This window comes from Mauremys mutica, chromosome 7, assembly GCF_020497125.1.
Source record: "Mauremys mutica isolate MM-2020 ecotype Southern chromosome 7, ASM2049712v1, whole genome shotgun sequence".
NCBI lineage: Eukaryota > Metazoa > Chordata > Testudines > Geoemydidae > Mauremys > Mauremys mutica.
The window spans coordinates 12,396,612-12,420,075 of NC_059078.1; the positions used below are offsets into that span (position 1 = coordinate 12,396,612).

Here is a 23,464-nt window from a genome sequence, read left to right on the forward strand (position 1 = left end):
GCAAACCTTGAACGATAGATATGGTTAAAATGTAAGGCTTGCTTCCCCTCCTCTATAGCAACCGGGGTTCAAACACCAAGACAAGTTTTTAGCACATACAGCAGAGTTTCCATCAAGGAATACATTGTTCCAGTAATACTGCCCTTTCTAGTACCACACTAAATGCAATCACTTGGACTTTGCAGCTGTGAACTCATTGCAGCTCTGAATCAGCCACATGGCTACTGATACACACAATGAACACTTATAATAATAACTGTCCTTTCCCCATTTAAGAAACCATAAGCCCATAGCCCACGTCTCTCACAAATCATCTCCTTTAGCCCTCTGTAAAATAGGCACTTGACTTTTAAACTCAAGCAGCTTTTTAAAGATATTTATGCATTTCCCTGAGCAAGGGAAAACAGCAGCCTTCTTATGCCTGCTGGGTAACCCACGCCTCCAAGAATAATAGTGCTTTTCTGTGGAAAGCATCATTCCACACTGAAGAGTCTCAGAAATAGATCACAGAATAACATTCCCATATTTGGATGACAAAAGAGACACAGGAAAGCATAATTCAGTCTGTGCTGCAGACAGGTGCATTCTTGTAGACCGGTACATTCCTTGCAGTTTTCCAGGAATTCAAGTCATCTTCCCAATGAAACAGTATAATACACAGTCCCATATTCCATCAAGTGCTACTAGATTCACAGGGAGGTTCAGATGGGCGAGAGGTAGAGTGTGAAGTAGGAATGCTTGAAACCTGAGAGTGTCTTAAAATGGACACCCTTGTAAAAATCTTTGGGCCAATTTCTTAGCTGGTGTAAATTGGAGAAGCTCTTTTGAAATCAGTGGAGCGATGCTGGTTTACATCAATGGACAATCATGTCCCTTTTTAACGTTAGGCTCTAAATATGCTTATCTCATTCTTTGTATGTACAAAGACTAGCACAATGGGAATCCAATCTCAATTTGGCCCATAGGCACAACTAAGTAACATGGTAAATAATAAATTTGTCATTACAGAATCGATTCCTAATCTTGCATTCCTTGTGCCTCTAAATATCCCATTGCTGTATGTGTGAGGTTTTTGGAGGCACAGGGAATGCAGGATCAGGTCCAAAGCCACATTCATTTCCCTACATTCTGAAAGTAAACTCAGTGTACTGTAACAATAGAGAAGCAAGAAGTGAGCTGTAGCTCACGAAAGCTCATGCTTAAATAAATGTGTTAGTCTTTAAGGTGCCACAAGTACTCCTGTTTTTTTTTTTTTTTTTTTTTGCGGATACAGACTAACACGGCTGCTACTCTGAAACCTGATTTCTAGTGGTGTCTCTGGCCTCTGCATATGGGTACCTTACACAAATTAAAAAGAATCAGAACATTAAGCAAAAGCCATTTAGCATAATACTTGCAGATCTAATACAATAAAATAATGGATATATTTTCCTCATATATTGTCATACATTTGAACCTAATTTTATATTAATGATCATGATTATCCCCTTTTAAGAGCATCATTGATGGTGATAAAGCATAATAACTATACTATTATCCAGAGTTACTTTAGACTCCTATATGCTGATTCTCCACTGCCTTTTATCTTGAATAGTCACTTATGCCTAAGCAAAGAGGGTGCATTTTGGTGCCATTCTCATAATTTTACACGCACTTTGCACAGGTGTGAATGGCTTCACCAACCCTAAGCTAGTTATAGCTTATGACTCTGCTGGACTAGACAGCATATTGGGGGCACAGAGCCAAGGCCCCACTCACTTAATGGGATAATAAATATTGGCTCTTGTTCTCCCCACTGCGAGCAGATTATCAATGCAAGTAGCCCAAGCAAAGACGTGAGGAGGCTCACTACACCCTCTTGCTCCCTTGCACTGATATGTAAGGAAGCTCGCAATTGACAACTTCACTTTATTTTATTTTTTTCCATTAGTCATAGGACGTGCTCCCCTCATTTCAGGGATCAGAGGAAACAAAAACCTAGCAGAGCCCTTGAGTGGACTGAGGTGATGATGAAAAAGGAGAATATCCACCTCCGCAGCTTCGTTGTCTACCTGTCCTCCACTCCATGGAAGCTCCTCCACACTGGGCTCTGTTGTGTAGGAGTAGGCAGACTAGGGGCCTATCTGCTTTCTTCAGCATTCCTTCCCCTCAAATTCTACAGGATGTAGCAGACAATGTACTCATTGTCTCTTCCATCCACATCACCAGTAGGAGGCATGAAAGGCATAATGGGAGTGTCAACGGGCAACATGGCTCCAACAGAACGGTGTATGTGAATCAGGCTTTTCCACACCTGGAGCTTACACAACACAAAAGAGTAGGGGCCTAACATTAGATTGCCCTGCCCCTTGGGTAGCCATTTAAACCTAGGGAGAGTGATAAAATGCTACTGAATTACATTGGACTACACGGGGTACAAAGCAGCATCGATCCAAGCCCTGCAGTGGTGACTACAATGGAGATGAGGCCACTCATCATCTGCAGAGAATTGCTAAGGAGGGAAGCATAGTGCTTGGTTTGGCTATGTCTGGGTATGTGGTTTGTTGCCACTTTGTTTTTTACATTTTAATTGTGTCATATCATTCCATATACAGGGGACCACATCCTCAGCTGGTATGAAATGATATAGTTTATGGTTTTCAGTAAGCAGGAGCAGATGGTTCGAAGTGGAAAGCAGGGTGCTAGGAGTGAGTTTCTAAAGGGAAATGATGGCCTCTCACCTGTACCTCTGGTGGAATCTTCTGTAGGTATAAATTTGTCACAAAGTGGGCTGTCATTTTCCAAAACCTTCCTTGGCAGTCTTCATTATCTCTCTAACAACATCTTTTCCTTCATTTCTATTACCTGTTAAGTGAATTTGCTGGAGAAAAGAAGGTTAAGGCCTTCTTTCAGCAAAAGTGAATACTTCTACAGAGTTCCTTTATATCATTCTCTGGTCCTTTCCTGTCTGCCTCGCTATACTCTTGTCATGGATGGCTCTGCGTTAAAGGTTGATTGATAGGTCCAGGTGCACCTCACATAATTAGAAAGGAAGTGGAGGATTTTTGAAGATGCCTTTTTTATTTTATTTTATTTATTAAATTATGGTCTCCTATCAAGCATTTCAGTTACTTTCCTGTGTGAATTACAAGTAAGGTAAAAAAGAAAAAACAAACCTTAACAGACTCAAGCAATAGGCTGAAACCAACAACCTGGGGTGTAAATCTGTGTCACTCTAGCCTGCTGTGCATTAAATTGCCATATGGACCTCCTACTATGCATTAAAAGTTCCATAGCATGCTTTGATGTACTTGGGTTCCAAACAGCAGTACCACACAGCAAACAATAGAACTTTTAGTGTGTGATAGCAGGGTCCATATAGGAACTTAGTCTAGTATCCTGAAGATTTACACCCGAGCTTGCCACGTACTAAGTCTCCATGTATATTTAAGAGCTTGTCTACAAGTCAGTCCATTGTGTCAGAGCAGGATTACATTCTTCATTTTGAGGCAGAGATTGATGTATGTGTTCTGAGTATGATTGATTATTATTTTTAAACCCTCCATTGACTGGATCAAGCCCTTAAATAACAAGGCAACACACTGACCATCAGGGCTTTGAACTAAAATCCACAGTGCATCTGGAACTATCGAAATTCTGGTCTCTCGCATGGACCTGCAATGCACCAAATGAGGCCCGCTAGCTAGACATGCCTTACTGAAGTATGTGTGTACACAGAATTTGGCCATGCATCTCAAAGGAGCTAACCACTATTTTAAAATGTAGCCGTCAGTTTGAAGTACTAAGGTGTGTGTAGGCTGGGGGGTGGGATTTGTCTGTGGGGAAATAACAGTCTGCCTCTAACTCTATTGGAATAAGACCAGATAAAGAGATTATCGAGTAGTGTCAAGGAAGAAAAAAAAGGTTAGCTGAATTTCCCTTTATCACTTTTTTCCCTAAAAATATTTCACTGAATATCTTGTCACTCATGCAAAGATTCTTGATAGTAAATCACTTGTAAAGGTGACCTGCATAGGAAAAAAAAAAGTCTGATGTCCTCCTTTTGCTCTTTACTGGTATATGGAAATAATGCCTGAAATGTATATTGTGGTGGTTCTCCCTGATTAAAATGTGGGACTTGGGAGAGGTGGTTTTAAGTCACCTTACTCTCCCTGTTTCCAGGGTCCAGCACATGTCAGAGAAGTCTGAGGGTGCAAAGCAGTGGTTGCACCTGTAAATGTGGCCCAATGTGTGAAATAGCCCTTCAAAAAGAGCCCAGTAGTATAAATGCTAAGGGATAGGCACAATAGTGAAGAAATATCACACGTGTGTGTATAGTGTGTGTGTATGAGATACAAACAGGTTGATCACTAAAGATGTGCTTGAAATGGAGAGAACACGACTGAAGAAAATAGTTAAGAAATATTCCCTTTTTTTTTCTTGATCATATATTTCTTTTATAGCACCTTGTATCTATTATTTTAAATGGAACACCTTTCAAGCCTGCTCCGGATTGGTGAACTGAAGTAGGAGAGACAGGAACAATATATTTTTTGACACCTTATCCTAGTCAGAAGATCACAGGTCTTCCAGACCATTCTTTTTTAGCCTTTTGAAGTCTAGATATCTAAAAAAGTTATTATGTAGATTGAAGGATAGAAGCATGAAAAAAGGAAATTCTACACTGGGGTGATTGACATGAATCATCCCTGAAAATGCACCTTTCTAGCAATATCAGAAAGATTGAGAGAGGTTTGCTATTTGGAATAACTGTAACAAATTGAGTATAGATAGATGCCTCAGAGTTTGGATTTTTAGTGGTACTGACTGTGATGACTAGAGTCGATGGGGGGGGATTTTTTTTTTTGAAGCAGTCTTGGATGAATAGTAGAAACTATTTTTTTGCCAAAATGCTTATGATTTCATTACTGGGTTCAATCACCTCTTGTGGCTACTAAGGGAATGCAATGAAACTACAGTGGTCAGGATGATTTAACAGGTCTTTTCGAACTCTACCTGCTAAGCTTCTTGGAATCAAACTTCATGTTCTATAATTTTGTTCAGGCTACTTGTTGTGATGGGATGGAATTAAAACAAAAGTAGCATTTTGATTCAAAGCTTCAGAATGTATTATTGCATTTTAGTATGATGATTTGTTGTTTATATTGCAAAAGCATGTATGAAATGAAAGCTGAGACTCCACTGTGCCATCTCTGCTCCAAAGAGCTTGCAATCTAAGTAGACAGTGCAGGTTAAGAGTGAATAAGGGAAACCGATGCACAAAAAAAGTGACTTGCCCAAAGGTCACAGAGCAGGTCAGTGTTAGAGCCAAGACTGGAATCCAGATCTCCTGACTTCCCCTCCAGTTCCCTATCTACTGGACCATGTTATTGCTCTTATTGTAACATGGAAAATCAGCCTTCATTTCTAGTTAAACATAGGAGAAAAGAGGATGAGATCAGAGACAAACTCAATGATCTGATGAAACAGAACAAGAACAAAGAGAAGTTCTATCACTATAAAAGCTGTGTCCACATAGAGACAAAGACTGATATATTCCTGTTTGTGGGATTGCTTGTTTTTGAAGTCCTTTTTGATTATTTAAATTACAACTGTGTGTTTGTCTCCAGATGCAGTAAAGTGGGAAGAATGATCCAGATTTAAAACTGCAGATTGTGGCAGGAGTTGATGAAGGAGCTGAATTCACTGGTTAGCAAACTTCTTTTAAATAAAGATTTGTGTCTTGCAAATATTTAGCTAATATTTATTTCTGGAGTATACTAAATACATCGTTCTAAATTCACTGAAACAATTTGCTTTTGACATATTCTATACTTGTAGTATAGTAGTGTGGTCTCTCTCGCTCGCTCTCCATGTATAAAACTTCTTGCTTAAATAGCATATAATTTTAAAATGATTGGAAAACATTGACATTCAGAGTCTGAAAGATCATTTCAAAATAAAAAGTTTCATGCTGCCAAAATCTAGTTCACAAGTTTTTTTTGTTTTTTTTTAACCAAACAAGTCACAGCTACCTTTGATAGGCTAAATGGCCAAGTCAGGACTTCCATCCTATTATGACTTCTAATTTGTCAAGGGATGGGGGTTTTCCCTGAAAACCAAATTTTGCAGTCTGATTGACCGAGCCCTATCATGATTTGGTGTAATTTTTGAATAAAAGTCTACAGTTCTCTCCTTTTTAACTCTGCTAATGGTTGCCATGTAGATAAATGAGTGACATATACATTATTCCAAACATCCAAGAAGACTGGATCTGAAGTGGTGGCTTTAGGAGTTTACAAAAGACTCCTGGGACGTGCTGAAAGGGGAAAGAGTCAAAAGTGATGTCCTTAGTAATGGCATTGCCAACAACTGTAGTTTAATGAAAGAAGGTGGTGAAGCCAAATAATTATTTCTGTCCTTGGCTTCTCTAGGATACCCCATTATCATAGGATTTAAGCACCTCGGAACCCTTAATATAGCTAGATATGCTACTGAGCAAAACATCCATGCTACGAAAAGATATATTTCTGTCTTAGCTTTGAATTTAAATGCATATTTTTGTTGAGTTTTATATTTTGACGAATTAAATAATATAAAAAAGAAGAAATTGGGCTTACTTTTTCAGTATGTGGAGACTTAACTGTGTAACTCCTATTCACCTTAATGGAAGCCATGTGGCAAAATCCTCACGTATCATGCTGATGATTTACCCCTTAACTTTCTTTTGAAATGCCATTCATGGGATTCTTTTTATTCAACTCCCCAGCCTTCAGTAATGCAAACAATAACACACAGAGAAAGAGGGCTGAGAACTCTATTCATGTGTCTGTTTTGAAGCTCACTTTCTCGACTTTAGTGAACTGCAAAATACTACATACGCTGGTAAATTGCTTTGTCTTTTTAAAAAGAAACAAGTGTTCATCATTTGAGTCAACCCATTGACAAACCTTTGATGTTCTTTCCAGCCAATAAATGTCACATGCTAAATAGAAGCTACCCCTTTATGTTATAAGTCCAAAATAACCATAGTAGATCTAGGACAAAGCTGCAGAGCTCATTTCAAATGTTATCTGAAACTGGACTTCCACAAAGGTTAGGTATGTTCCAATTCTGTGTCCTGATTCAGATCATTATTTAAAAAAAAAATTAGGTATGAGCAGTGAAGTACATTTCCTTTCTTTGTTTGTAAATTGGCCTGCAAATTAGTCCTCATTCAGGACTAGCTGCCTGGAAAAGTCTGTATGTAAAGGCTGGCCATAATTTAGTTAAGCAAGAATAAAGAGCATACTTTTTTTTTTCAGTCTTTATGATTGGAAAATATATTCTATTCCTCCTCATGTAACTCAAAAAATGTATGAATGGATTTTTCTAAACCCTTGACCAGGAAACCGAAGCCCAATCTAGAATGCTTCATCTGAATAAGAGACATATTTACAAAGTTTGAGCAGGTGACGTTGGGAAAGAATTCTGAGTGTAACCTTAGCTATATTTTTTGATATTATAGCTTTTTCAATGTTAAGTAATTGCAAATGTTACCTAACTTTATTGTCCATGTAGCCAATCAGACACCTGGGTCCAACCATGAACTTGGTTTAGAATGTCAGAAACGCATGTTCAGGGAATGCTCCACTTTTCTTTTTTCTCTCATTTTACATTTTTCATTGCTCCTCTCTCTATGTGCCGATTCCCCAAATTGTGTTTATACTGTTTTCAATGCACAATCTGATAAGTGACCCTCTGCACTGCATGACCACAGCATGAACCCATGTTAATATATGCTATAAAACCGTGCCACATAGGGATATATATGTTCAGACAAACTCTTCAGGGTTTTTTTTCTATTTCATAGTAGTTTAGTAGAATTATAACAGGGCTTTTGATGCATTATAACTAAGAGAAAGTGTGATTGTAACAGTTTTCCTTTTATTCAAAGTTCATGATGCTAATCTCTGTCAAAAGGTAGTTGCCAGCTTAAAAGTTAGTGTTCTTTCTAAATCAGGGTGGTGATTCTCAACCAGAGGTCCAGTGCTCCCTGGGGGGGCCACAAGCAGGTTTCAGGGGGGCCTCTAAGGAGGCCCAGCATCAGACTCATGGGGGCCGAGGACGGAAAGCTGAAGCACCACTGCATGGGGCTGAAGTCCGGGGCCCTGAGCCCAGCCACCTGGGGCTAGGGCTGAAGCCGAAGCTAGAGCAACTTAGCTTCGCGAGGCCCCCGGTGGCATGGGGCCTTGGGCAGTTGCCCTGCTTGCCACCCCCTAACGCTGGTTCTGGCTTTTATATACAGGAAACCAGTTGCTGTGGCACAGGTGGGCCATGGAGTTTTTATAGCATGTTGGAGGGGCCTCAGAAAGAAAAAGATTGAGGACCCCGGAATCAGGGCATGAATCATGTAACCATATTTGTGGATATGAAATATAGATATGTCCTTTTCTACGTGCTTAAGAAAGCAAACAACTAGCCTAAGAAAGTGAGTAGCTTTGGTCTTGGGGAAAAATAGCTCATTTATTAACACCCTCCCCACCCCAACTGATATAGGACAAATTGAGCTTCAGTATCCTGCATAAAGGTTATAACAACACTAATAGGAAATTTATTAAGGCATTAAGGGAAAAATCTTTCAGCCGGTTCTTCACGCAGTTATCTTTGAAAATTGACCTCATTGAGGTATATCACGTGAGCTATCAACCTTAACTGATGCATTCAAGATTCTTTCACATTTGAAAATCTGCTTAAATCCAGATCAGTATTTAATGAGGATTTAATGAGGATGCCTTATGACAGTAGTGAAATGACTAGGGTGTTTAGTGTTTGCAACCCAAGAAGAGGTTCTCTGAAGAAACAAACCTGTTTTCCTTATAATCCCAGGTACTGACCTATCTGTTGGTTGAACACCTGACTACATGCTAGGGAAAAGTAGATTTTCTATCTGATGCCATTGTCTATCCTCAGCTACATCATCACAATGGGGATGCATATATGGATCTGAAGGAATTTGATAAAATTTATCTGCCCCATCATACACAGATCTCTCCACAAACTTGGATTTGAACACAAGGATGTCGAAGATGGAAGCTTTTGGGTGAAATTCACACCTGCACAAGATCATGGCTCCCTCCACAGTGGTGATCTTACAAATTACAGTCCTAAAAGATGGTGTGGTGAATGCATTCCCCAGGGAGACCAAGCCCCTCCCAAACTACCCCTGGAGTAGCACAAGTATGAGTCACACCTGTCCGCGCTTGTGCCCTAACTGGCCTGAAGTGTGGGGCTATAGTGGTGCATAAAGCCTTGTGTAGATCATTTGTACAGGGCGATTTTCACCCGTAGCTATCAGAGATGTCGAGTCAAAATTTTCAAAAGCACGTAAGTTGCATTTTCAAAAGTGATTTAGGCTTTAGAGATCCTATGTCTCTGGGACTTTAGGCACCTCTGAAAATTTTACCTTAGCTTCATAAGTCACTTAGGTGCTTCTGAACATACCTGTTATCAGGAGTTTTGTGACTGGAAATGTTTGTCTAAGTTAGAAATCATTAGGGAAGTCATTTTTAGATTAAATATGCAAGAACCTTTGGGTTTCATATGCAGAATACTGAGGAAATGTCTGTCCACTATATAAACACTAGAAGTCACATGTTTTATGTACTCATTCCCACTTGCACCTGTTGACCTTTCACATGTGCACTTGCAAACAAGTGGTTTGTGCTTTCACAGTAGATGTATGCACAGCTACCCAACCTGCATGTGCAAGTGTTGGGTTTTGCATGTGCAAAATATGAGAGCAAAAGAAATATTGAGGGTGCATTTTTGAAGGAACTTGAAAATTTGGCCCAGTGGGCTGCTTTTTAAAAACAAAAGGCCTCATTTGGCATTCAAAAGGAAAACATAAAATATTTGCTTACCAATGATTTGCATCAGGCAAGGACTACAGCCAGTGCAAATTGTGCAAGTTTGAATATAACATTTCAAGGGCATTATACTGGGACAAGGGGCATTATACTGATCAGCATTCTAGAGGCTTTATCCCTAAGACAAGGTTTTATTTGGCTGGTAAAGTAACACAATATGTGACCTGGTTTATTTGCTGGTAAACATGATAGAGTGCAAGCAAATAGTTGTTCCAAGTTATGAAAGGAGGTATCTATCCACTTACTCAATATACAGCCTGAATTCGGCACATTCTTTAATTTGACACACAACAGTTGCAAAAGTACATTGTCAAATGAGTGAGAGAAGTGCTCTGTTGAGCTACAAACAGTTATGAAACAGACAATGTCAGTCCAAGGTTCCCCACACTACCCCAGCAAGCCAGGCCGGAAGGGCCTAATGAGGGTAGTCCAAAACCCCATTCAGTTTTCAGCCTCTATGCTGAGAATTCCAACAAAGGTAACAGCTAGCACCAATTGTGGTGATGAATTTTGTGCTGAGGCAAGCAACTGTCCATTAGAAACTGGGCTAGGATCGCTAACATCCACCACCAAGCAACTTTCAGTCACTACTGAATTGAGTTTGAATTGATGACCTTGAGAAGAAAGACACTCTATCTCATTACCAATCTCCTGAGCTAGCAAGTTTTTAATATGCCGTATAAAATCTATTTTAAAATGGCATTTATATGATTATTTTTATTAAGTATTATTAATGTTAATGATTTTTATATATTTCATTATTAGGGTACATAATGGGTGTAAATTTTTAACAGTGAGAGTAATTAATGATTAGAACTACTTACCATGGGTCTTGGTGGATTCTCCATCATAGAAAATTTTTTTAAATCAAGATTCGATATTTTGTCTAAAAGCTCTGCTCTAGGGATTATTTTGAGGATGTTCTATGGCCTGTGTTATACAGGAGGTCAGACTAGATGATCACAATGGTCCCTTGGAACCTATGAAAGAATAGCATTTTTGTGTATTTTTTTTCCCATAGAGATGTGCACCAGATAGATACGTAAAGAGAGACAGAGAGTAGATTGCTAATATTCTATAAATCAAATACATAGATGTTCATGAAATAACAGAAAAATACTACTGCCAAAATATATGAAACAAATCCCCTCAAAGCTTGTATGTTTTCAAAAAATTGAAACCTGAAATCCTATTTAGATACTGAAATAAGCATGTCTCTAAAGAACCATATAGAAATGTTGAATATATTGGGGTTAACCAGGAAAAATCTGTAAGAATATGCAACACAGCAATACAAATCACCAGAGGAAAAGTCAATGAAGAAAGCAAATTACATACCCTGCCACTGGAACGACTTTTTGCCCTAAGGAAATCCAGAGCAGGCCATGCTAATGGAAAATTCCAAAGAACAGCAGTTTATAACTGCCAAAAAAAATTTTAAATCAATTTTTAGGAAAAAAAAAAACTTGTTGTTGAGCTGAATGAGTCTTTAAGCCCTCAAAACCCTAACAACAAAACAAACAAAATGGGGTGTTTGTGTGTGTATAACAAAGAATTTAAATGAAATAGGAAAGGCTACCAAGTAGATCAAATACTCACGGGGCAAGTAACTGATCAAACAGTGACTATAATAAATCAAAGCCCCTGATCAAAGTCTAATACATCCTCCCTCACATGAGCCACTGGTAGAAGGAGATAAACATCAAAGTTAAGTACCTTTGCACCAAACAAAAGAGAGTATAAATGAAATATATATGGTATATACATCAAAGCAGCCTTTGAGAAACACATCACATATTGCTCTTGCTTATGTGTATTGCATACAAGGCTGTGAAAATGGAGATGAAACATGTTCTTTTCTTAATTTTTTTTAATGTTTGAATGTGAGTATCAGTAAAAAGAGACTGGAAACGCACCTGTGTACAAAATGTCTTTCTTAAATCAATGTTGCCGCAACATTGATTTAAGAAAGACATTTTGTACACAGGTGCTGCGCAAATTCAAGCACAAAGCTCTAATAATACATCTCTGATCTGAGCTGCAAAACACCTACTGTTGTGTATTTGGTTGTCATGGTTTTTGTTGCTATGGCAACTGAGTTAGATTATTATGGGTTAGCTCAGCCGGTTTCAACCAGCTGAGTGAGCTCTCTGTATATCTGTAAATAAAATGGAGGTTTTGGTTAGCTGCCTGCTCTCTGGCCTCAAGTGATTGCTTCCTACACTGGCTGCCCCAAGGATATAACACCTACCACATTACAAACCTTGCACTATGTTGAGCAGAGACGGCCAGTTTTGCTTCATGTACTTTTTTGTTTGTTTGTTTTACTGCTATGTTTTGCACTAGAGACAGTCTTGATGAGACCACCAAGATTTTGTTCTTTCTGACTTCGGGCATGTTTCAGCCCAACTTTTAATGAGCTGAAAGCTACTCAAATGCATTAGCTTACTGCCTCCTATCAACCCTAGAATCACACTTGTTTTAATCAAAATGGTGAGAATGGAAGCTGCTAATTAACTGGATCAAAATAGCTCATTATGAGGCCTTGGCTCCATAAAGAAATGAGTTTATGAAGGAATGTATCTGCTTCTGAAAAAAAATATGCAGATTGTCCCATAAAGGAAAATTCCAGTGGAAGCCCTTAGGTTCCTTTTTTGCAATTAGGTACAATATTCCCTCTTCACTTAAAATGAGAAATACTGCTAGTATCATTTATATTCTCCCCCCTCCCGCCGAGAAACTCTATAAGGGCCCCTGCTGTACATGATAAATGCACCTAACTTACTCCTCCTATAACAGTCAGTCTCTGTTCTGTATATTCAGTCACAAATTAGAATTTGTGCTTGGCTCTGTGCTGATGTACAACTGGACTGGAGCACGTATGGGGTTCAATAAATGTAGAATTTGGTCCTTCATAGTTAAAAGACTAGATCCTGCTCTTGTTTTATAGTGGGCTCTATTAGCACCTTAACTCTTTGTAGGCTCTGCATTGACCTGGTCTGTCCTGAAGTTTAACAGACTAATGCCAGCAGACGAAGACACAGAGCATCTCAACAGTGGCTTCGTGGTCACAATCCATGGAGCTGATTTATGGGGGTGCTAATGAATATAAACATGCTCTATAGGTCCTTCCCTGCCTTCTTTCTTGTGGAAGTCATGTGGGACTGGAGAAAGCATTTCTGAGGTGACTCTGTTGGAGAGTGAAGAGAGAAAGTAGGGGTAGGGAACAAGGTGATACCCAGTGATTGTGTATGTGGGGAGGTTGGGTGGAAGGTGGGTAGGGGGCATTCATTTTCCTGAGGGCTGGGGAAATTCCTCACTCGAGCTGAAAGCTCCATTCTGTACCGATTGGCCACTATTCCTATTTAACTCATAAGCCTCTAGGGACATTTGACTGACAATTGCAGTGACTTTCCTCCAGCTCCAGAGAGTTGGAGTGGCTCTGTGTGTTCACTCGGTCGTCTTAATCTCCTTTGGTGGCAAAAGGGAAAGGCAGCATTCAAGGGCCATGTAGTCATTTCACAGCAACCACTGAGTAAGGAAGCCCCCACAACCTCCTGTTTCCAGTTGAGCTCTATGGCAATGGAATTTGACTATTCTGTAGAACTCCAGAGGGCTCTGTTCCATGGAGCACAGAGGAGGCAGAATAATTTATTCTTATTGCTGTATTTGCTCTCCCTTCCTAGAAGAAAAGGGTTTTTTTCTCAACTGGTACCAGACACATTTTTTATGCCTGAATGTGTTGAATAAAATAGAATTTTTTATTGATAGGAGACATAAAAATGAACTATGTATAGCTGTGTCTATGTACTCAGATATTAGCGCTGGCCAAAAAATTTTGATCAGTATTTTTGTACAAAAACGGCTCTTCAACCGATTAAAACATTTTCACAAATGTGTGTGTGTGTGTGTAACAGTTCTCAAGGTAGTTTCTTTAAATTTACTGCGAAAAAATGGCTCTTTGAACTAAATTACTATCTTTTTTTAATTAATTATAGTTAATTCATCCACCACAAGGCTTATATTAAATGCTTTTTATCTCTTAATTTGTCTTAATTAGTTTTGAGATTTATGTGTGTGTATATGTATGTATATATATAAACACAAAAACTACATTAAAACAACATTGAGGTTGAAAAGTCAAGTGCTCAAAAGTTAGGAAATACTGGAATTAAGGCTACCTTTGCAGCCATAATCTGGCTTCCTTTTGCATATGCATTATGACGCAGTATTCAGTGACATAGAGTGACCAGATGTCCCGATTTTTATAGGGACAGTCTCAATATTTAGACTGGTTTAAAGCTTGGTTTAAATTTAAGTGACTTGATTAACATCACACAGGACCTCTGTGGCAGAAGCAGGAATAGAAGCCAGTTTTCCAGAGTAGCATTCAATTGTTTTATCCATGAGAATGTCTTTTTTTTCCCTGAGGTCTCCTGCCTTATTTACTACAAACCTTCCAGCTTCTGCAACAATGAGGCAGGGGTCCTACAGGGAACAGGCTCCTTCACTACACAACCCTAATTCACTCCCCAGAGCAGGCCCTCCCGAGGCACTGAATGAGGTGGGGGTCCTGTTGTGGGGGGCATGGGGAGAAACCCGTATGTGATCAGTATAATATTAGCTCTCATTCCAGGCTCTGGAGGGGGCACAAATTCTTCTGGCTGTTCCTCCCAAGCTCAACCCCTTCTGTCCTATCTTCTCCAACCTGGCTCTGGCCCAGTCTTGTCTCTACCCCACTCACATTCCTTGTCCCAATTTCCACTCCTCAGGCTTCTCGTCCCAGTCTCCTTGTCCAGCCAGTCCGAGTCTCCCTCCCCAGGCTCACGGTTCAAGTTCCATTCTCCACACTGACTCCCCATCTCATTTTTCCAATACCCAGGCCAAGTCGTCTTGACAAACCTGCCCCAGTGTCCTTCCCACACCAGCTCCTTGTCCCCAATCTCCTTGCCCACCCAGTCCCAGTTCTCCCTCCTGCTCCCTTGTTTGATATCTCTCTCCCCCTTTCCCCTGCATTGTCTCCCAGTCCTAGTCTTCCTCTCTGTGCTCTCATCCAATCTGTCTAATGCACATGTTCCACTTAGTTCCTTGTCCCAGTCTTTTGCCTGCCCACTTGCAGTTCTTCCCCGGCACCCCAGCTACTTTTAAGATTTGCCTCTCCTCCCCCTCAACTCACATTCTCCCCGACACTGGTTCCAAGTCTGTCTCCTTACCTGCCCAGTCCCAGTTCCCCACCTTCCCCCTAGCTTTGGTCTCTGTCTCTTCCCACCAGCCAAGTGGCTCCTAGTGCTCCTCATTTCATCCTCTCATTCCAAGTTCCAGCTTACCCTCCCTCCAAGCCCCCAGTTCCAGTCTCCTTGTGCAGTCTTTCCTTGCTGCACCAGCTCCCAGTCCTAGCTTCCTCACCTAACCAGGCCCAGTCCACTTGCCAGCCAGTCTGTGTCCCTCCTCCACCTCCCATTCACAGTTTCTCTCTCAAAATATGTAGGTGCTAGAGCATTTCAAAGAACATTTGCAACATGGGGAAAACAACATTTTTTCCCATAGCTTTGTTCTTGGAAATGACTCGCCTGTTTTGGCTGAACTTTTCTAATAATAATAATTAATCTGAGGTAGATAAGCAGCGTGGAAAATTTCAATCCAAACTGTTACTGTTGAAAAGGTTTAAGCAACTGAAAACAGGGTTTCATATTGGGAAGTGGGGTGCGCGCGCACCTAAAATAGACTGGGTTGATAGCATCATCTATAATTAAGTTTGTCTGACACTGCCCATTGCACACGTGTGTGTATATATAAATAATAAAATAAACATTGGCATGGCCCAGAAAACCTCTTAGCCATTGCTTAATCGTTGCTTTGGATTGTACATATTTGTTTTGTGTTTGTAAATCCGTCCTTAAGTAGAAAAATAAAGGAAAGAGGTTTGTACAATTAGGAAGTAATGAAGAACCATTAAAAATAACTAGTGCTAAAAAGCAAGAAAGGGAATGCTTGGAAAAGATGAACATTTACACATACAAATTGGCTCATCTGGATGATTTGCATTCTATGTCATTAAAGGAATTAACTAATAAATTTACCTTTCATAATTATTTTAGATAAGTCCTGAGGCCAATTCATGCAACTCTAACTCAACCTAAAGACGGACTGAAGTCCCCTTCAGAAGGTTATTTAAAGGTATGCTCTAATTCAGGGGTTCTCAACCATTTTCCTTCTGAGCCCCCCTCCCCCAACATGCTATAAAAAAGTCCGCAGCCCACCTGTGCCACTTGTTTTTCTGGATATCCAGTAGATTAAAAGCCAGGGCCGGTGTTAGGGAGTAGGAAGCAGAGCAATTGCCCAGAGCCCCAAGCCACAGGGGGCCCCTCCAAAGTTAAGTTGCTTGAGCTTCAGTTTCAGCTCCAGGCAGCTGAGCTTGGGCTTCAACTTTCTACTCCGGCCCCAGCAAGTCTAAGGCCAGCCTTGCTCTCTGGTTTATTTTAGCAGACCCCCTGGAGCCCGCTCACGCCCCCCCAGGGGCTTCTGGTTGAGAACCACTACACTAATTTATCTCAAGGTTTGCTGGAGTTTTGCCCCCAAAATTATGGTTCAAATGGTGAGTTGTTAAACGGTTTGAGAAATGAGCAAGCTACAGTCTGAAAAATGAGATACTATAATTTTCTATGAATGATGATGGTAATAAACAAGAAAGAGACTTAGATAAGAAATTTGATTATATGAACCGAAATGCTTTGTAAACTAAATTATTATTATTATTTTCCATATTTTTCCATGAGGCGTCAGGAGCTTTTTAATCTTTAAATTATGGGAAATTGTTTGGTTTTCTGACCGTTTGAAAACCCATTCTGACTGCCTGCTCCATTTCTGATTTGAATTAGTTGAACTGACATTTTCCAGAAATGAACAAACAAAACATGCTGCGTCAATCTGATTGTGTCACTACAGTGTTCATAATTCCAGCCCCTGTGCACTGTGGCCAACCTGGACTGTGGCAGTATGCCAGCTCTTGTTAGTATCAGTCCCCAGTTTTTCCTTTCAAATCACTTGTGCTTTGCAAAAATGTTCCTGAGTCCTGACTCCATGTACAGCAAATTAAATCAGGATTTTATCCAAAAGTTACACAGCTTAATGTGTGTATAAGTGGACATATTTTTCCTCCATCTTTTCACAGTTCATTGTTCCCATATGGATTTGCTCCTCACACCAAATAGTCGGCTTTTACATCAGTAGGAGTAATAATAATAATAAATAAGCTGTAGATAGAAGCAGCTTTGCTGTCTTGTGGTAATTGTGACTAGTGTACATTAATAAAAAAGACCTATATACAAAAAGTCACATCTGCAGTAATTAACAATCTAAGGCCTTGTCCGTGTACTGATGTTCCAGCAGTTTAACTTTGTTTTTAAACAGATGCAAAACTCTGTGTATACACTCATGTGTCAGTTCAGCTTCTATTGGATGAAGTTGACTCACAAACGTGCACTAGTTTCATTAAAAACACATCTTTCGTTAAAATGGTGCAGACTCGTGTGTCAAAAAAGCCCCAATAAGTCTTAGTAATTCTAATAAAGAGAAAATGTCTATTCCCATGCAATGCGTTCTGTGAGATTCACTCTTTCGAAAGCAAACATAGCATGTCCATCAATACAGTCAAATATTATCATTTCTATAGAAACGGCCCTACAGTCGGCAGCTAGGAGCCAGTCATCCAAAGCTGCCTGTGCGTGCAGAGCTCCCCCCTGAAGACTATAGGAGTTCCATGCAGGGAGGATTTGTCCCTTAGAATCTGGCCCAGTATTCCTTGCACGCTCAAAGCTCCCATTGGTTACACAGGTATTTATGGGTGCACAGACAATGCAGGATTAGGCATTTAGGATTTACCATTCCCTTTCTGCTTTCCCACCTGGAGAAGAAGAGGGAAAGATGTAGGTGCAAGAGACAGCAGGAAAACGTGGAAGAGGCAGTTGTTTTTCTGACCCTTTATCCTCTACCCTTTATAAGAATTCTGCTTGTCACTGTGGGCTAATGATAGCCCTGACCCAGCTGAAGCATCTCAGAGATCCAGGATGCTTGGAGCGAAGGGGCTCCCAGGTGCATGGAGACTGCTCTTTCATTGCCACACTCTTTTGTGGGTTGTAGTTTTTCACCACCTCGCGTGCATTGGGGAATAGAGCTATGACCTTGACTTACACATGCCCCTCCTTGCCCTTTATGGGACACCAAGTGTGCCCAGGTGAGGAGGGACTTAGGATCCCTGTGCTCTCCTGAGAATAAGAACTGCAGTTGTGCCTGGCCATTAGGTGAACACACAGAATGGGGATGAGGCAGGCTCCTTATATTCTTCCACTCCTCTGCCCCACACTTCCCATTGCACAGCTGTGTGAAGGCCAATAACTTAATAGGAGTTAGGTACCTAACCTGTTTAGGCACTCTTGTCAATTCCATTAGGCTCATATTTGTCTCTCTAGGTGCCGAAATACCTTTGTAAATCTAACCCTCAGGCACTTACGCTCCTAAGTCTCACTGAAAGTCCAGGAGGAGTCTTTCTCAAGCTCGCCTATTGAAGCTGTTCCACTGTGTATGAAATACTTAAATATTGATTGGAGTAGGGGCTGGAACAGGAGAGAGAGAGATGCAATCCCCCCCCGAATACCATATAGCTCAGAGGTTAGGGCATTCCTAGGAAGTGGGAAATGTGGCTTCAGGTCTCTGCTCCACCTCAGGGATGTGGAGGGACTTGAACCTGGGTCTCCTGCCTTCCAGGTATGCTGAGATTTTGGGTATAAGGGGTGGGCACCACCAGCAGCTGCTCCTCCTCCTTCATTTTTTGTGAGAAAGGACTAGCCTGGCTTTGGAGCCTAACTCCTGGTGGCAGAACACCTTCTGTTAGATGCCTTATTCCCTTTTGGGGTACGGCTTAGGTCCCACCTTTCTCCTCAACGTTTCCTACTGTAGTATAGGCAGCTCCATGCTCAGCATGCTGGCTTCTGTGAATCCCATTCTTAGGTTCCTAATTCTTCCCATGCATTGTACAGGAAGCCTAAGAGCCTAGTTCAGGACTGTGGATTCTCCTAGATGGAAAGGGGCCTAAAAGTTAAGTGTGGCAACACTGCATCTGAGTCCTATTTGTGGATCTAGCCCAGGGGTGGGCAAACTTTTTGGCCTGGAGTTGCAAAACTGTATGGAGGGCCGGGTAGGGAAAGCTGTGCCTCCCCAAAGAGACTGGCCCCTGCCCCCATCCGCTCCCTGACTGCCCCCCTCAGAACCTCTGACCCATCCAACCCCCTCCCCCACTCCTTGTCCCCTGACCGCCCCCTCCTGCGATCCCCTACCCCTAACCGCCCCCCGGAACCCCACCCCATATCCCACCCACCCTGCTCCCTGTCCCCTGACTGCCCCAACCCCTATCCACCCCCTTGCCCTGAGCTTCCCCAGAACTCCCACGCTTATCCAACCCTCCCTGTTCCCTGTCTCTTGACCGCCCCCCCAGAACCTCCACCCCATCCAACCCCCCTGCTCCTTGCTCCCTTACCATGCCGCTCAGAGCAGCAGGAGCTCGCAGCCCCACTGCCCATCCGGAGCCAGCCACACTGCCCGTCAGAAGCGACGGGCCATAGTGCTGGTGGCACGGCGAGCTGAGGCTGCGGGGAAGAGATGACAGTGTGGGAGGGGCCCAGGACTAGCCTCCTCGGCCGGGAGCTCAATGGCCGGGCAGGACGGTCCTGCGGGCCGGATGTGGCCCGCGGGCTGTAGTTTGCCCACCTCTGATCTAGCCCCTTAATGTCTAAGTATCTTTTGAAAATGGGGCTTAGGCTCCTAAGATATTTTCCATTGTTGTTTGCCGTGTTGTTGTAGCTGTATTGGTCCCAGGATATGAGAGAGACAGGGTGGGTGAGAATATCTTTTATTGGGCCAACTTCTGTTGATGAGAGAGACAAGCTTATGAGCTACACAACTCTTTTGCAAGTCTGACCTGAAGCTTGAAACCTGGTCTCTTTCAGTAACAGAAGTTGGTCCAGTGAGAGATATTACCTTATCCACCTTGTCTTGCTCTTAAGACAGGCATTTTCTAAAAGTTGTCATCATTTTCATATATTTCTTTACATAAATTCTCTTCTTGCGAGCCTACATATAAAAAAAAATTCTCCTATTCTTTATATGAAAGAATCATGGTTCATTTGTATTTGAGGTTTGTTCATTGATTTGGTGCGTAAAAATGTGATAGTCCTCCTTGAATGCATAAAATAAGATTACTGAGTGGGTGGAAAGAACAGGAGTACTTGTGGCACCTTAGAGACTAACACATTTATTTGAGCATAAGCTTTCGTGGGCTTTCCTGTCCTTTTTGCGGATACAGACTACTACGGCTGCTACTCTGAAACCTGAGTGGGTAGAGAAAATGAACTTTTACAGATATCTTGTTCTGTGTATTTCTTTAGTCTCATCCTATGACAAAGGAGTTGGTTTCTATACACTTTTCTGCTGGGGTTAAAGTTTTATAGAGTACCAGTGAATTATTGGTTGAGCCCTCTTGGAGAAATGGTAGCTTGAAAGAGAGAGCCTCTAATAAAAGTGGTTTGAACCTATCTTCTTCCCCTCCAGTGTGGTTGTGGTTTGGTCCTGCGTTAGAGTTTAGTGAAAATACAGCTTTATAACCATTTAATTGCTGAAGTTAGATACAATTTATTTAATATACTGAAAAGGAAAGCCAAATTTCCATATGAATACATTTGAAGTGAATTATTTGCTTATAGATGTGTATTAAGAGTCATCCCTAAGTGATGGTACCTCATTAAATTGAAGAACTTGGATACTATTATGACTCCTCCAGCTATAATAGGTGGGCTTTTTTGAAGGGATTGTTTTTCTGTAATCTGCTGCATAACATTAAGAAGTACTTGACAGATGCTCCGGGTATTCTTGCATGTCATCAGGATTGTTGCCTTGCTAAATTTAAAAGAGGGACTGTTGGAAAGCCCTGAGATGTGAGAACAGAAAGTACAAAGGAGATGTGTGTATGTGCTGAGAACTCGGATGAAGCTGCTATGAAATGAATAGTTTCTGGTAACCAGTCATCTGACAATCTCCAGTGTCTGAAAATCACCACTTAGCTACTCTCCCTGTCATCATAAGAGTAATCTTGGCTCTCTGCTAGTAGTGAGAGAAACACCCAATAATAAAGCACTCAGCATTGTATCTTGAATGTGCCATACTGAAAAACAAAGACATACTGTTTCTGCTCAGAATCTGTTGTTTGAATATTAATGAACAAATAGGGGCCTATGAGCATGGGGCCTATGAAACTTCTCATATTAGGCAAGCATTAATTTCCCATTATGTGATTTCTAGTTAATGATTAAGTCTCAAAGTTGAGTCAGTCTTTGTTGCTGGATACTGGCTATGGGTGAACTAGTTGGGGAAATGTACCCTCTGAAGAATGCTTTATGAAGATAGTATAAAAAGTGCTCAGTCTTTCACTTCCTCTTAATTTTTTAAAGGTGGTATCATAAAATCATGTGAGTTAGAGATGAAAAAGACCTAGGTGATCATCTAGTCAATAGCCCTGCCACTGTAGGATTGTTCTTTACAGTATGTTGATATTTCTTTACATTTCTGTAATTTATATAAAAATATATTAATAATATTGCTTTGTTTTAATTTAGACATAGAGTAAAGCAATAGCAGGCTGTAGGATCCCTCAACATAATAATACAGTCCAACTAACAGAAAAAATAGCCCAATTTTCTCCACACCACAGAAGCCCTTTTAAGTGAAACCAAATTTTGCCTATCTCAGCACTCCCCAAAAAGAAATCCCCTCAGATAAAGATCCACATTCCCAAGAGAAGTCTCCAGCCTTTCCCGTTAAGATTTTCAGCTTACTCTAAAAGTCAAGGAATTTGAGCTTAGTCTGAGCAAACACAGGGAGTGAATTCCAGAGTAGGAGAACCCTCCTAAAGCAAAGGAGCGGCAGCTTTCAGTTAGCCAGGTTCTATGTCATTTAGGGTATGTCTACATTGCAGCTGGGAGAGAGCCTCTCAGCCCAGGTAGATGGACACACACTGGTGGAGCATTAGCTAGTGAGCTAATAATAGCTGTGTAGATATTGTGGCTCCAGCAGAGACTTTGACTAGCCACCTGAGCTCAGACCCAGAGAGTCGGGTGGACTTGCAAGCCCGAGCTGCCCCATGGGCCACAACCATCTATACAGTTACTAACCTTAGCCCCACTAGTGTGAGTCTGTCTACCTGGGCTGGGAAGTTTCCTCCCAGCTGCATGTAGACTTACCCTTGGGGCCTGATCTAACGCCCATTGAAGTTGATTTCAGTGGGAGTTGGAAGACCCATAGGGTTTAATGAGTAAGAACGAACCCTTTAAACTCTACCTGGAAATTAACAGCCAGCCAATGAAGATTTTGGAGTCATGTGCTCATGGCATGACACACCATTTAACAGGCAAACTGCCACCTTCTGCACTAGTTTCAGTTTTCAAGCTGAATGAAAGTGCTGCCCCACAGGGTATGTCTACAGTGCAACCACAGGGTGTGATTGCGGTTTGTGTAGACATAGCTGAGCTAACTTTGATCTAGCTGGCTTGGGTACCAGAGCAGTGAAGTTGCAGCAGCATGTGTTTCAGCACAGGTTCTTCAAACTTGCCTGGAATTCTGGGTAATGAATTACGGGCACTGGTCCATGATGAAGTATGTATTGCTGCAGCTTCACTGCTCCAATACCCAAGCTAGCTAAATGAAAGCTAGCTTAGGTATGTGTCGATGAACTGCAAGCAATGTAGACATACCCTCAGTCAAGAAAGAGAGTAGATTTGAGTTTAATTTACTAAATTATAAAACTTTTCTTCTAATATGAAAGAAAGCTCAATCAAATCAGTTTCACTGTTATTAATCAACTGGCTTCAGAGGAGTTACTCTGGATTTTCACTGGGGAAATGGAGAACATAATCTGGCCTTTGGTTTTTAATAAAGCATTGTGTTTAATGTCTTGTAAATCCTTCCCAACATGCTCTATTATAAGTTACCGTCATAATTGAAAATAGTTTCCTTCAGTGGTTTTATTTATTAGGAGTTTGCTGCCTTTTGGTAGACCACAGAAGCAATGAATTGAAGGTACAATGGGTATGTTGGCTATTAAAAAAAAAGAAAAACAAAACTGGAAGCTTTTTTTCAATTTAGGTATTGGTTTAAAGGGGCCCAACAGTAAAGTTTTCGAGCCCAGTCCTGCTTTTATTGATACAATGGGAGTTTTGCCATGGATGTCAACAGGAGTGGGATTACTCTTTAAAATAATATTTTAGAAAGTGCAGTTTAATAAAGCATATAGTACAATTCCTATTAATACAGAGGAATCATTAAGAGGCACAAAAATGGCAATGTTAAGAAAGTGCTTCCAAAACTTTTTCTCGCTTGTTGCACAGTATGCCACTATTCACAAGGGAAACCAGCTCTAGATGCCAGTCATTATTAAATGCTTTCTTTAGCAAATGGGCTTGAAGACAAGCATAGCCACTCATCTCCTTCTATAATGTTAATGCTTTTGACATATTTTTTGTCGTTCCCATGTT

At 41.0% G+C, this 23,464-nt stretch overlaps 1 protein-coding gene across 4 annotated transcripts in view; it reads left to right on the forward strand.

Moving 5' to 3' along the window:
- CHL1 (cell adhesion molecule L1 like) overlaps positions 1-23,464 on the forward strand; it is a 189,096-nt gene that overhangs the window by 41,546 nt on the left and 124,086 nt on the right. For all 4 annotated transcript variants that reach the window (XM_045025896.1, XM_045025898.1, XM_045025899.1 and 1 more), the window contains exons 2-3: positions 5,610-5,688; positions 15,986-16,064. The gene's annotated coding sequence lies outside the window, so the exon portion shown is untranslated. The remainder of the gene's footprint in view (positions 1-5,609; positions 5,689-15,985; positions 16,065-23,464) is intronic.